Raw genomic sequence first — 12996 nt, forward strand, 5'->3', positions numbered from 1 at the left:
GAGAAGTCTTCTCACTCCCCTTTGTTTTCATGTCTTGGCTGTACGAATGTTGTTGCAGACAATGCTCATTAGGATCTTGATGACGTCGGTGATGAGATTTGATCTTTGTCTTGAGAGTCCTCTGATAGAATATGTGATATCGAGACTTAACTTAGGGATAATCTTATTTAATTTTTAGTACAAGATTCATGTTTAGTGTTATATTTTCGCATTAATATAAAGTTTGTTTTGAAACTTGTTATGTGAGACTCTATCCCAAAGTGGAGGTTTCACTTTGACTATGTATACATGAGTTGTTTGGAGTATCTTTTTATATACTTTAATAAGTTTTAAATGTGACACCCTCTACCCCAACATAATTACAATAGATATAAACCATCTATATATAAATTCTTTCTTAGTCTAATATAAAATAATTATCTCAAGTATCATTGGGTAAAAGATGCACATTCATAATTTTCAACTGTAAGTATCAAATTGTCAAGAAATAATAAAATAAAGATTATAGATTAATCCCAGTAAAGGTGGCAGAGCCTCCTAGTTAGGAATTAACTTATAATCTTTTAGTAAAATTATAATATGACAAAAATACACACTTTCAACATAAATAACATAAAAATTACAAAAGAAAAAATAATAATAATTTAACAATAAGTCTAGCTAATCCCGATGTCACATCCTATCAGAGCGAAACCCAAACAGAAGCCTAAGCTTCACCACCAACATCCTCAGCCTCATGCTAATTATCTGCATCATAATTTAAATATACACAAAAATGACAAGGGAGTGAGAAACTTCTCACTCAGTTGCAGATATAGAAATAAAAGTTAAATAGCACACACACACGCAATATAATTCACATATATAATCAATCTCACATATATGCTTATGTATAATGATTTTCTTGACTTGACTCACTAATGTATGCATGTGGCGCCATACGGAAGTTGCAGAATTCATCACTGGTGACCCGAAGGCACACCTATACAATTGTCGGTGACCCTAAGGTACACCTATCATTGGTGTTCATACACCTCGTTAGCATATCGTGGGTGACCCAAAGGTACACCTTGTTAGTCGTGGGTATGCGGCCTCAGCGGCACACCTGGAGTAATATGTGCATATGATGCATGTCATACATTCACAGACTCAACCTTTAGCATGTTACACATATCATATTCATATTTCATAATTAAGAATTATTTCAATAATCCAATTTAATAGTCCAATAGTTCAACAGTCCAAACAGTCCAACAGTCCAAACAGTCCAACAGTCCAACAGTCCAACAATCCAACAGTCCAGAGGTTGCTTAGGTATCATATTTTTCAATAATAATATATTAAGATCTTTTAAGTAAAGTAGGAAGCTTAAAAGGTAATATAAGATAATAAGGAGGCTCAGCCTTCCATTTAAATAATAGATTACAAATTTATAAATACTTAGGAGGCTTAGCCTTCCATTCAAATAACAGATTCTAATATGTAAATATAAGATATAAAACAAAACACATCAATAATACATATTCAAAGAAATAAACAACAGGTAAGGGATCGGGAGCCAATCCAACAAACAGACTATTTAACAATTATTTCTACACCCCCAAGCAAGGTTTCCCACTCCCCCCCTTACCTGAGTTTACAGAAATTTGGGCAGAATCTCCTCCTCTCTATCTTTCCTTAAAAGGAATCGGAATTAGGGCAGAATCTCTTCCTCTTTCTCCTCCTCTTTTCACAACCTAGGCAGAACCTTCTCTCTTATTTTCTCTTTCTATCTCTCTAGAATTCCTTCTCTCTAAACTTTTCTTCTCTCTAGTTATGAATTTTCAAAATCCTTAGGTCCCTATTTATAGAAATTTTGAAGTTACTATGCACTATGCACTATTCATTAAAATAATATTATAAATTACTATGCACTATGCACTATTCATTATTATATTCAAATTAATTAAAATTTTGAAACGGAAAGAATCCGCAGCCCACGTTTCAGCCGCCCCTTCACTGTGCAATTGCATAGTAAAACACTATTCATTAAAATAATAATATAATTACTATTCATGAATAGTAAAATACTATTCATCCAAATAATTTGAGTTTTGCGTAAGCGCTTATGTTTTTTCAAAATTACTATTCATATGAATAGTAAAATACTATTCATGAATACGTATTCGTAAATAGTAAAATACGTAAATAAAATACTTATTCACATAATAAATACATAAAAAAATATTTCTTTTCATTAAATAAAATTTGGGATGTTACAATTCTCCCCTCCTTTTAGAAATTTCGTCCCCGAAATTTTTGCAATGGTAAACTCTTTGCATTCTTACTTCTAATTCTTATGCAACATCACTACCTTGTTGATGTACAACTTATCCTTAAATCTCAAAACTCCATCTACTCCAAATTTAAACTCACTCTCCATACCTTGATTCAAGTTCTTTACTTTACTTTCCATATTAGACCATCACGCTTCCCTTGCGCCACTCTGATACATTTTAGTAACTCCTAAATAAATGTTAAGAGTACTCTTATGTCCTTTCAAGTTTTATAACTAAACATCCAACTGTGTCCTTTCTAATCTCTTGCTTATTTGGGTCACTAATAAAGGATCTAACTCCTAGTTCCTCTAATCTTATCTATTAATCTGATAGTTACTTCCAACATAAATAATTCAATGCTACTATGGTAATCTTACACATCAAGCATAAGTTTCTAAATTCTGCAATCAAATTCAATCCTTAAATCATCAAAATAATAATCTGGTTATCATTGTAATCCAGATATTTGCCACAACATCAACACCTAAGCATTAGATACACATATCAGATTACTAATTTTACTACTCTATCTACAACCAATTCAAACTCTTCTATGATCAATTCTAAAGATCAGGTACCTAAGCATAATGTACACTCGGTATCCATATCAGTTCTCTAGTTTCACCATTTCATCTTCACCCAAGTCATAATCATATCCATCACCTTAACCTATAGCCTTATAACTTGTTACCAAAATAAATCAACTAATTATGCTCCTATAATTTTCTTCAACAATCCATTCGCTATTCATACTTAATCTCACAATACTAGAAGTAACCTTATAATCCAAACTTAAATTTCTAATTTAAGCCAAAAAGATTCATCTCTCTAATCATAATGAAAGATAAAGATTTCCTCAAAACATCAATCACTACAATGGCTTTAACCAAATAATAAGATCAAAATTTTACTCCTTAAGAAATTTCAACTATTTCTTTTATCTCGTATTCAACCCATTTGGTCAAAATATATTTAAGGTTCTTATGATCACTAAATACCTCAACCATAGAATCATATAGTTAGTGTCTCCAAATCTTAATATAAATGACAAAGTCGCTAACAAGGTTATGGGTAAGGTAATTTCTCTCATGAATTTTCAATTTCTTAGAAACATAAGCTACTATCTTTTCTTCTTGCCAAAATATTCTTCCTAAACCTATTTTCAGAGACATATTTATATATCACAATAATCTTACTAAAATCTAGTAATATTAACACTAGTCAATCTTTCCTTAAGAGTTTGAAAACTACTTCCTCAATTGTTATCCCATAATAATGTAACTCCTTTCTAGTCAATTCAATCAAAGGTAATAGTAAGTAATTCAAAGAAGTAAGCAACGAAATGATTTGGGTAGTTAAAAATATACACAGGTTCAAGAATTCCTGATATAGATTATCCTTACGGTTGATTCCAAGGGTAGGCAAGAAACAACCTAGTGAACTGAAACATCTTAATAACCAAAGAAACGAAGGCAAAAGCAATTTTTATAGTGAGAGCAGTTTAAACCATGAACAGCTGTTAAAAAAAATTACTCACTGAATTTTCATATAAACTATCAAACAAGACTCCTGATTTTACTAATTGACTCAAGTATTTCTCACTTAAGCACAACTTAAGTAGATCTTCCTCCGCAAGAAATTTCATGGTCTAAAATACTCACCTCATACAATCCAAATTCATACTTTAGACAATCTAGTTTAAATCTATTTTTTATGCCTAACAACTCAAAATATCATGATAGCATATATCTACCTGACAAACCGAGTTGTATTCATCCAAGTGATTTCAAACCTATCTCAAACGAAAGTTAAGTGAATAAGCTACAACTCTTTATGAAGACATAAGATTTCCAAGAGATCATCTCTTTAGCTAAAGATTCAAATATCACCACTAATAAATTCAATGCTTACTAAATTTCTAATCACCAAGGCAGTCATAACTTGAAGTTCTAGATTTTTGTTTCATCTTATCCTAGTTCTATTGAAAAGATAATATCTAAAGCCATATTCTTCATAAAGACCTCAAAATATAAATTTTGTCGATATAATACTCATACTATCATAACAAACTATAATGAAAATATTTTCGACACCAAATAGCAATAATGTATCAATATATCTAATGCCACAAAATACCTCAACTTTTTCCAAATTCACTACTTAATTTCTCATTCAAGTCTCTCCTTACTTTTCTCAATCAAAACAACTCACATGCTACCTAAACCATAAATAATTAACATACCAATAATAACACTTAAGGGAATTAACATCATTTCGATCTCTCACCAAAGAGACAACCACCTTTAGATTCAACCTGCTACAACTATAGATGTCAGAAATTTCACCAATCATAAACTCTTAGTACACTCAATATATCACCTCCCATCCAAGGTTCTAATAATTCGAGTTGGCTAACACTATCATGATTATCATTCCTCTGATTACAAACTAACTTAACAATCTCAAACTCAACAATATCAACACAGGACGAACATCATCATCATAGTACACAACAAACAAGACATAGTCAGAGTACACAACAGAGTCATGATAAGCACATAACACACACGGTTGATAAAATCGACTTGCTCTGATACCACTAAATGTGACACCCTCTACCCCAACATAATTACAATAGATATAAACCATCTATATATAAATTCTTTCTTAGTCTAATATAAAATAATTATCTCAAGTATCATTGGGTAAAAGATGCACATTCATAATTTTCAACTGTAAGTATCAAATTGTCAAGAAATAATAAAATAAAGATTATAGATTAATCCCAGTAAAGGTGGCAGAGCCTCCTAGTTAGGAATTAACTTATAATCTTTTAGTAAAATTATAATATGACAAAAATACACACTTTCAACATAAATAACATAAAAATTACAAAAGAAAAAATAATAATAATTTAACAATAAGTCTAGCTAATCCCGATGTCACATCCTATCAGAGCGAAACCCAAACAGAAGCCTAAGCTTCACCACCAACATCCTCAGCCTCATGCTAATTATCTGCATCATAATTTAAATATACACAAAAATGACAAGGGAGTGAGAAACTTCTCACTCAGTTGCAGATATAGAAATAAAAGTTAAATAGCACACACACACGCAATATAATTCACATATATAATCAATCTCACATATATGCTTATGTATAATGATTTTCTTGACTTGACTCACTAATGTATGCATGTGGCGCCATACGGAAGTTGCAGAATTCATCACTGGTGACCCGAAGGCACACCTATACAATTGTCGGTGACCCTAAGGTACACCTATCATTGGTGTTCATACACCTCGTTAGCATATCGTGGGTGACCCAAAGGTACACCTTGTTAGTCGTGGGTATGCGGCCTCAGCGGCACACCTGGAGTAATATGTGCATATGATGCATGTCATACATTCACAGACTCAACCTTTAGCATGTTACACATATCATATTCATATTTCATAATTAAGAATTATTTCAATAATCCAATTTAATAGTCCAATAGTTCAACAGTCCAAACAGTCCAACAGTCCAAACAGTCCAACAGTCCAACAGTCCAACAATCCAACAGTCCAGAGGTTGCTTAGGTATCATATTTTTCAATAATAATATATTAAGATCTTTTAAGTAAAGTAGGAAGCTTAAAAGGTAATATAAGATAATAAGGAGGCTCAGCCTTCCATTTAAATAATAGATTACAAATTTATAAATACTTAGGAGGCTTAGCCTTCCATTCAAATAACAGATTCTAATATGTAAATATAAGATATAAAACAAAACACATCAATAATACATATTCAAAGAAATAAACAACAGGTAAGGGATCGGGAGCCAATCCAACAAACAGACTATTTAACAATTATTTCTACACCCCCAAGCAAGGTTTCCCACTCCCCCCCTTACCTGAGTTTACAGAAATTTGGGCAGAATCTCCTCCTCTCTATCTTTCCTTAAAAGGAATCGGAATTAGGGCAGAATCTCTTCCTCTTTCTCCTCCTCTTTTCACAACCTAGGCAGAACCTTCTCTCTTATTTTCTCTTTCTATCTCTCTAGAATTCCTTCTCTCTAAACTTTTCTTCTCTCTAGTTATGAATTTTCAAAATCCTTAGGTCCCTATTTATAGAAATTTTGAAGTTACTATGCACTATGCACTATTCATTAAAATAATATTATAAATTACTATGCACTATGCACTATTCATTATTATATTCAAATTAATTAAAATTTTGAAACGGAAAGAATCCGCAGCCCACGTTTCAGCCGCCCCTTCACTGTGCAATTGCATAGTAAAACACTATTCATTAAAATAATAATATAATTACTATTCATGAATAGTAAAATACTATTCATCCAAATAATTTGAGTTTTGCGTAAGCGCTTATGTTTTTTCAAAATTACTATTCATATGAATAGTAAAATACTATTCATGAATACGTATTCGTAAATAGTAAAATACGTAAATAAAATACTTATTCACATAATAAATACATAAAAAAATATTTCTTTTCATTAAATAAAATTTGGGATGTTACAATTTTAAATGTTTTAAATCATTTACACATGCGAGATAGAGGATGTCACATTTTGTCTCTTCTTAAAATATTATAGGGATTGAGTAAAGGAGTAAATGTTTCTTAGATTCGAATATCCTTAAGAACATATGAATATTCTATGAGTTTTTCAATTTTTATGATTATTAGACCAATTCTGGGTGTTTCAATTTTTAATTGATTATGAAACCAATTATTAGATCAATTTTTTTTTTTGTTTTGTCCTTGGAGTATCTAGGGCTAGGCAGGATTCAAATCTCTGACCTTACTTAAGCGTGGATCAACCTCTACCGCTGAACCACACGCTTGGAGTTTATTAGACCAGTTTTGATCAAACTAGTTAATTTGATTCGATTTTTAAAATAATGGTATATATATATATATTTTTTTTTTTTTTTGAAATAGCTATAACTAGAGATAATTCTTATCCTAGCCCTAACTCACTGTGAATATGCGAACATAATTTATACTTTATATAGATCTTGCAATTCTTCACTGTGTAAATATATATCTAGTGAAATAACTAGACGTAAATCTTATTCTAGCCCCAATTGAATTACTACTTATATGCGAGTATAATTTATACTTTTATTTTTTAGATAAAGGAAACAAATAATGGTGTATACAATTTTTATTCTATTTTATATTTAAGGTTAATTAGGTTTTTAGTTTATAGTCTCTAAATTTTGTAAAATTTAGTTTCTAAGATTTAAATAAAAATTTAATCGGTTAAATCTTTTAACTTTTTTTTTTTGTCAAGACTTTTACTCTTAAACAAAAGTTTGATTAGTTAAGGTCCTTAAACCTTTAAAAAAAATTCGATTTTTAATCCTTAAAATCTCAATAGATAAAAAATCAATAGAGTTTAAACTTTTTTTTAAGAACTAAAAATTGAATTTCTTAAAATGTTTAAGAATGTTGATCGGTCAAACTTTTTTGTTCTTTAACTTAAAATCTGAATTGAAAAAGAAATTGAAAAACTTTGATTGACCAAACTTTTGTTTAGGAGCTAAAAAATAAATTTTGAAAAAATTCAAGAAAAAAATACTGAGATAATCATTATCCTTATAACTATTCCAAATCACTTATATCTTAAAATTACAAAGCACTAACTAAATGTTTTTATCAATTAAAATTATGAAGAGGAAACTTCATAGTCTCAGAAGTTAGAACGACATGAATAAACTCTCTCCCTAAAAGATACTTTTTGCAAGATCATCAACTAATATTTAACCTTTATTATTATTTCTATCTTTTATTTTATTTTTAAAATGTGTCTTTCCTACTAGTAATTATTGACGAGATCTTATTTATTTAAGCGCCAGTCAGTCAATTTAGACACAACAAGTCTTATTTACTTGTGTGCTTTTTAAGCCAAAAATCATACGTACTAATGAAAGACAAAAGCTAATGTTTATTTTCTAAGACTCCCCTTTAGAGTAGTTTTGAATTTCAAGTTCTTCAAATTTTAAAACTAACCCTAACTTTCAGATTTAAAAAAATATTATCAATCTTATATTTTTTCTTTAAAAAGTTATCGACTCAATTAATTTATTGAAAAAAACTCTTTATAATCGACTCTTATTTATTAAATATGAAACACTATTTTGTGTGAGAATATTTTTGAGGAGTTTTTTCTTTAATGAGAGAATTTATATAATTTTTTTAACTTTTAGTCTAATTTAATTTTTATTTGTCATAATTATTTATGACATAAATATTAATATTTAAAAATAAATTATTAATAAATAAGAATAATTTTTTACTACAATATTATTTATCATAAATCTAAGATATAATTTCTATATTTTAATGTATCTATTTATATAAATTTTAAATATAATTTATATATTTAAACATAACATTTATTTATATTTATAATTTATTATAAATTTTAATTATATATAATAAATATATTTTTGCATTCCTAAAAACTTAAATACTAGGTATATAACTTTTATCGCTAAAAACATTACTAAGGAATGTCAAACTGTTGTTTATTTCCTATGGTTACGAATAATTTTTAGTTTCTTTTTTTAAATTAAAAACTAACACTCGTTTTCAGTTTTTAGTTTCAATCTATTAGGCTCGATTCTAAAATGTTATTATCGATCTTATTATAATTTTTCTATGACAGGTTATTAAAAACAACAACAATTAGATTTTTTATTAATATTATATTGGTTTGAGTAAAACTCATCTCAAAGTTATTAAGAAATGCGTCAAATTCAAACTTTCTCCACATATAGAAAAAAAGTGTAGTTAAGAGATAAAACACCATTAATGTGATTTAGTCGATCATTTTGCAAAATTTGTTATACTTCACATTTATAATATAATAAAAAATAACAATTTTTTTTCTCAAATTGTGTATTTTTTAAGTTCCATTATGAAGCAAAAATTATATAAGTACCCTTCACTTAGCACAAAGAGTTTAAAAAGCTAAGGTGACTCTCTAGCACACTCTTATGAAGTTGTTTTTTGGAACTCTCACGCTTAGTAAGGAGTCTCTCACACTTGGCGTAAGAATGTTAAGGCTCATTGTTAAGGATGACAATGAGATGGTGCATATATAAGTTTTGATATCCTCGTTCCCGTTTCCCTTCCTACACCCTATACCTGTCCCCATTTTCATACCCGACAAGTATGAAATTTTCATTTCCATTCATGTTCCTATTAGGTATCGGTATGCTCATATTTGTCTCGTATCCACACAAAAAATAATTAAATATTTTTTTTGTAAAAAAAAAAATTTAACATAGAATAACAATTACAAAATTACACTAATTAAGTTTCATTTGAAATAAATTTAAAATAGAATAAAAATTATGTAAATGTCAAGTATTTTAAAAAAATAAATTAAGTTTCTCGAGATTTAAAGTGGGTACGAGTATGTATAGAGCGAGTATATATACTCATCCCTATCTTTGTACCTGATTCAATTAAATTGGACATCACCCATAATTGTGTCTAATCAAACTAAGTATTGATCGTTAAAGTTGACACGAGTTCAAATATTATCCACAAGTATAAATTTACTTGTCATCCTTAATCATTGTGACCCTTACACTTAGCAAGAAAGTGATCTTATAACTTAGTATCAAAACACACTATATTCTTTGTGGGTCATGTACACAACAAAAACTAAGTATCACTTAACATCAATTTCATTCTTAAGGACTATTTGTTGTTCTCATGCTTAACGAGAACTTAGTATTGCCTAACACCATAAGGTTAGAAGAAAAAAAATTCTTCCTTTTTGGAGTCGTGTACTTAATGAGGTTACCTCATGTGTATTCACTAATTCTACATAGCTTTGGAGTTTCCAAAACCCATCACACTTACACATAAACTAAAAACTATTTTAAAGTTCAATATAACTAATCTTTTCAATGCTCTTTCAATTCAATTCTTATAGGTATACAAGGGATTCTATATTTAAAATATATAAACAATTCATACACAAAGCACCCAAACAAACATCAATTTGCAACATCCATCAAGTGGTTTTAAGGTATTCACAACCTTTCTAATGAAAGTAAAATAGAAAAAGAAACATCCTATTAGAAATCTATAAGGTTGAGAGTCAACTATCCCACTCACAATCTGAATCACACTTATAAGATAACCTATATATTCATCCCTTTCCAATAAAGATGCTTTCACCCGGGCAAGGGTGCAATAATGATTCACGCCTCATATGTCTTGCTTGACCATTTGTAATTTTGATAACAAGAGAGTTCCAAAAGACAAAAGATGAGAATTGAGGGAAATTGCCAAATCTTAAAAACCTTAATAACTTTGAGGACAAATTGGACTTACAAAGATAAAATTTCAAACTCTTGTTTTTTTTTAGAAAAAACATATCATCCCTAATTTTTCTAAAAATCCTCTTATTTTTAGCCCACTAATTTTGAAATAGCTACTATTTAATTAAAATAACATTTAATAAATACTAGCTAATAATATATAAAAAAAAATAAAAAAATAGGAGTGTTACAACTATTCACCACATACTGCCAAAATATTTAAGTCACACGTAATCATATTGTGCTTCTCCTTTAAGGTTATAAATTATAAAGTTATTGATCCCTAGACATTAGATGAATTGGAAAATGATGTTACTATTATCTCATGTCAATTAGAGATATACATTTCCCTTACATTTTTTATATATTATAAGTTTGTGTGTTTCACTAAAAAGTTATGGCAAAATATATATATATATATATATATATATATATATATATATATATATATATATATATATATATATATATTGCGTTTAATTTATAAAATGGTTATGGAAAGAAATAAAAAATAATAGGACAAAAGTCCTGTTTTTATTTTGTTATTCAATAACCCATGAGACAATTTTTAATTTTAAGAATAAAAATATTCACTATCATGTTATACCAATATCACTACAATCGTTACCTACCATTATTGTTATTAGGGATGAGAATAAATCAGACCTTAAATAAAGATTTATGATCTGAATTCTTAAAGTTTGGTTTTTCTTATTTAATAAAAAGATCAAGTTTAGATTCTTAAAAAAAACATAATTATATAAAAAAGTCAGATTTAAACTTATAAAAAAGTATATTAGACTTGATAAGTCAGTTTATTTATTTATATAATATAATTATATATATATATATATTAAAAATATAAATAAACAAATAAATTTATAAAATAAAAATAAATGATCAATATTTAATTTTTTTCTCATTATAGGTTTATAAATTTACGACCTGTGCATGAATGTACATTAATATACATGGTTACACATGAATTATCTTTTCAATAGAAAATGATTCAATTTTTTTCTATATTTCTTTTAAAATTTAAATTTTAATAATATTGAGAAAACTATATTTTAAAAATGATTTTTATTTATTTTTAAAAATTAAATTTATTGAACTAACTAACCTTAATAATTTAAAAAGACTTTTATATAAGTTAATAGGTCAGACTTAGACTTTCATTTTGTAGAACAGGTCCAACCTATATATTCAAAGTTTGATCTGACCCAACTTATTCTCATCCCTAACTTTTACCAATCATCACCTTTATTGCAACTCATCAACATCATAACCAACCACCACCACGTCTTTATCATTATCGTTGTTGTCAATATTGTTACCATCACTACTATTACTAATATTATTGTCTTCATCAAAGTTTTAATCATTTTCATTTTCATTAAAAAATAATAATAATTCATTAAAATAATTAATATTAAAAATTTATTATAATGAATTTATTATTTTATGTATATTGTTTATTATTTATAAAATAATATAAAATAAGTTGTCTAATTACTCATATTAAACATTTAATTTGTCATATATGGTTATCCTTTTTCTATAGCTTATATCATATAAACATCTAGGGATCATTCGATTACTTAAGCGCTACATAGAATTCTTAAAGGGTATATGAAGAATCTGCAGAGACCTGGAGTATCTATTGTTAAAAGATACATTTTCAAAGAAATAAAAAATTTGTATTTGTCAAAAGTTAAAAACAAATTATTTTAAAGAATAAATTACATGCATAAACACTTCTTATAGTGTATTTGAATGGAAAATTTAAATGAAATAATTTATTTATTTAAAAAATTTTAAATTCTTTGAGATGAAATATCTTGTTTAGATAGATAATTTATAAGGAATTTGAAATTCAAGTATTTATGAAATTCCTTAAAATAGTACGTAGGAGTTCAAATTCTCCCAAAAGAGTAAGAATTTGAAATTTTTCATATTTTTTTCTTCTTATTTCACTTATATATTTTATCTCATCTCTTATCTCTTCATGTTTTTAATTATTAAATATTCAAAAAAAATATTTTTAAATTTATTAAATATTATATAATATTATTTTTTAAAATTATTAAATATTTAAAAATTAATTAATACTTTTTTTTATAAATTTAATTTAAAAATCTCAACATATAAATATATTTTTAAAATCAATTTTATCATGGTGGAATCAAATTATCATATCCAACCTAATAACTTAAAATTTAGGAAATTTCAAATTGACTTATTCAAACAAAATATTTTAAGAAGGATAGAAATTGAAATCAAAATAATTCAAATACCAAAAATTTAAAATTTCTTAAATTT

General features: G+C 27.5%; 1 long non-coding RNA gene across 1 annotated transcript; it reads right to left on the minus strand.

The window, feature by feature from the left end:
* Window positions 1-408: 408 nt before the first annotated feature.
* On the minus strand, window positions 409-7055 carry LOC145951809 (uncharacterized). Its single transcript, XR_014429744.1, has 3 exons — window positions 6219-7055; window positions 1631-5335; window positions 409-747 (listed from the first exon to the last, which is right to left on the minus strand). It is a non-coding gene; the product is annotated as an uncharacterized LOC145951809 (long non-coding RNA).
* Between the last annotated feature and the right edge of the window lie 5941 nt (window positions 7056-12996).

This window comes from Cajanus cajan, chromosome 9 (genome assembly GCF_000230855.2).
Source record: "Cajanus cajan strain Asha chromosome 9, NIPB_CcT2T_4, whole genome shotgun sequence".
Lineage (NCBI taxonomy): Eukaryota > Viridiplantae > Streptophyta > Magnoliopsida > Fabales > Fabaceae > Cajanus > Cajanus cajan.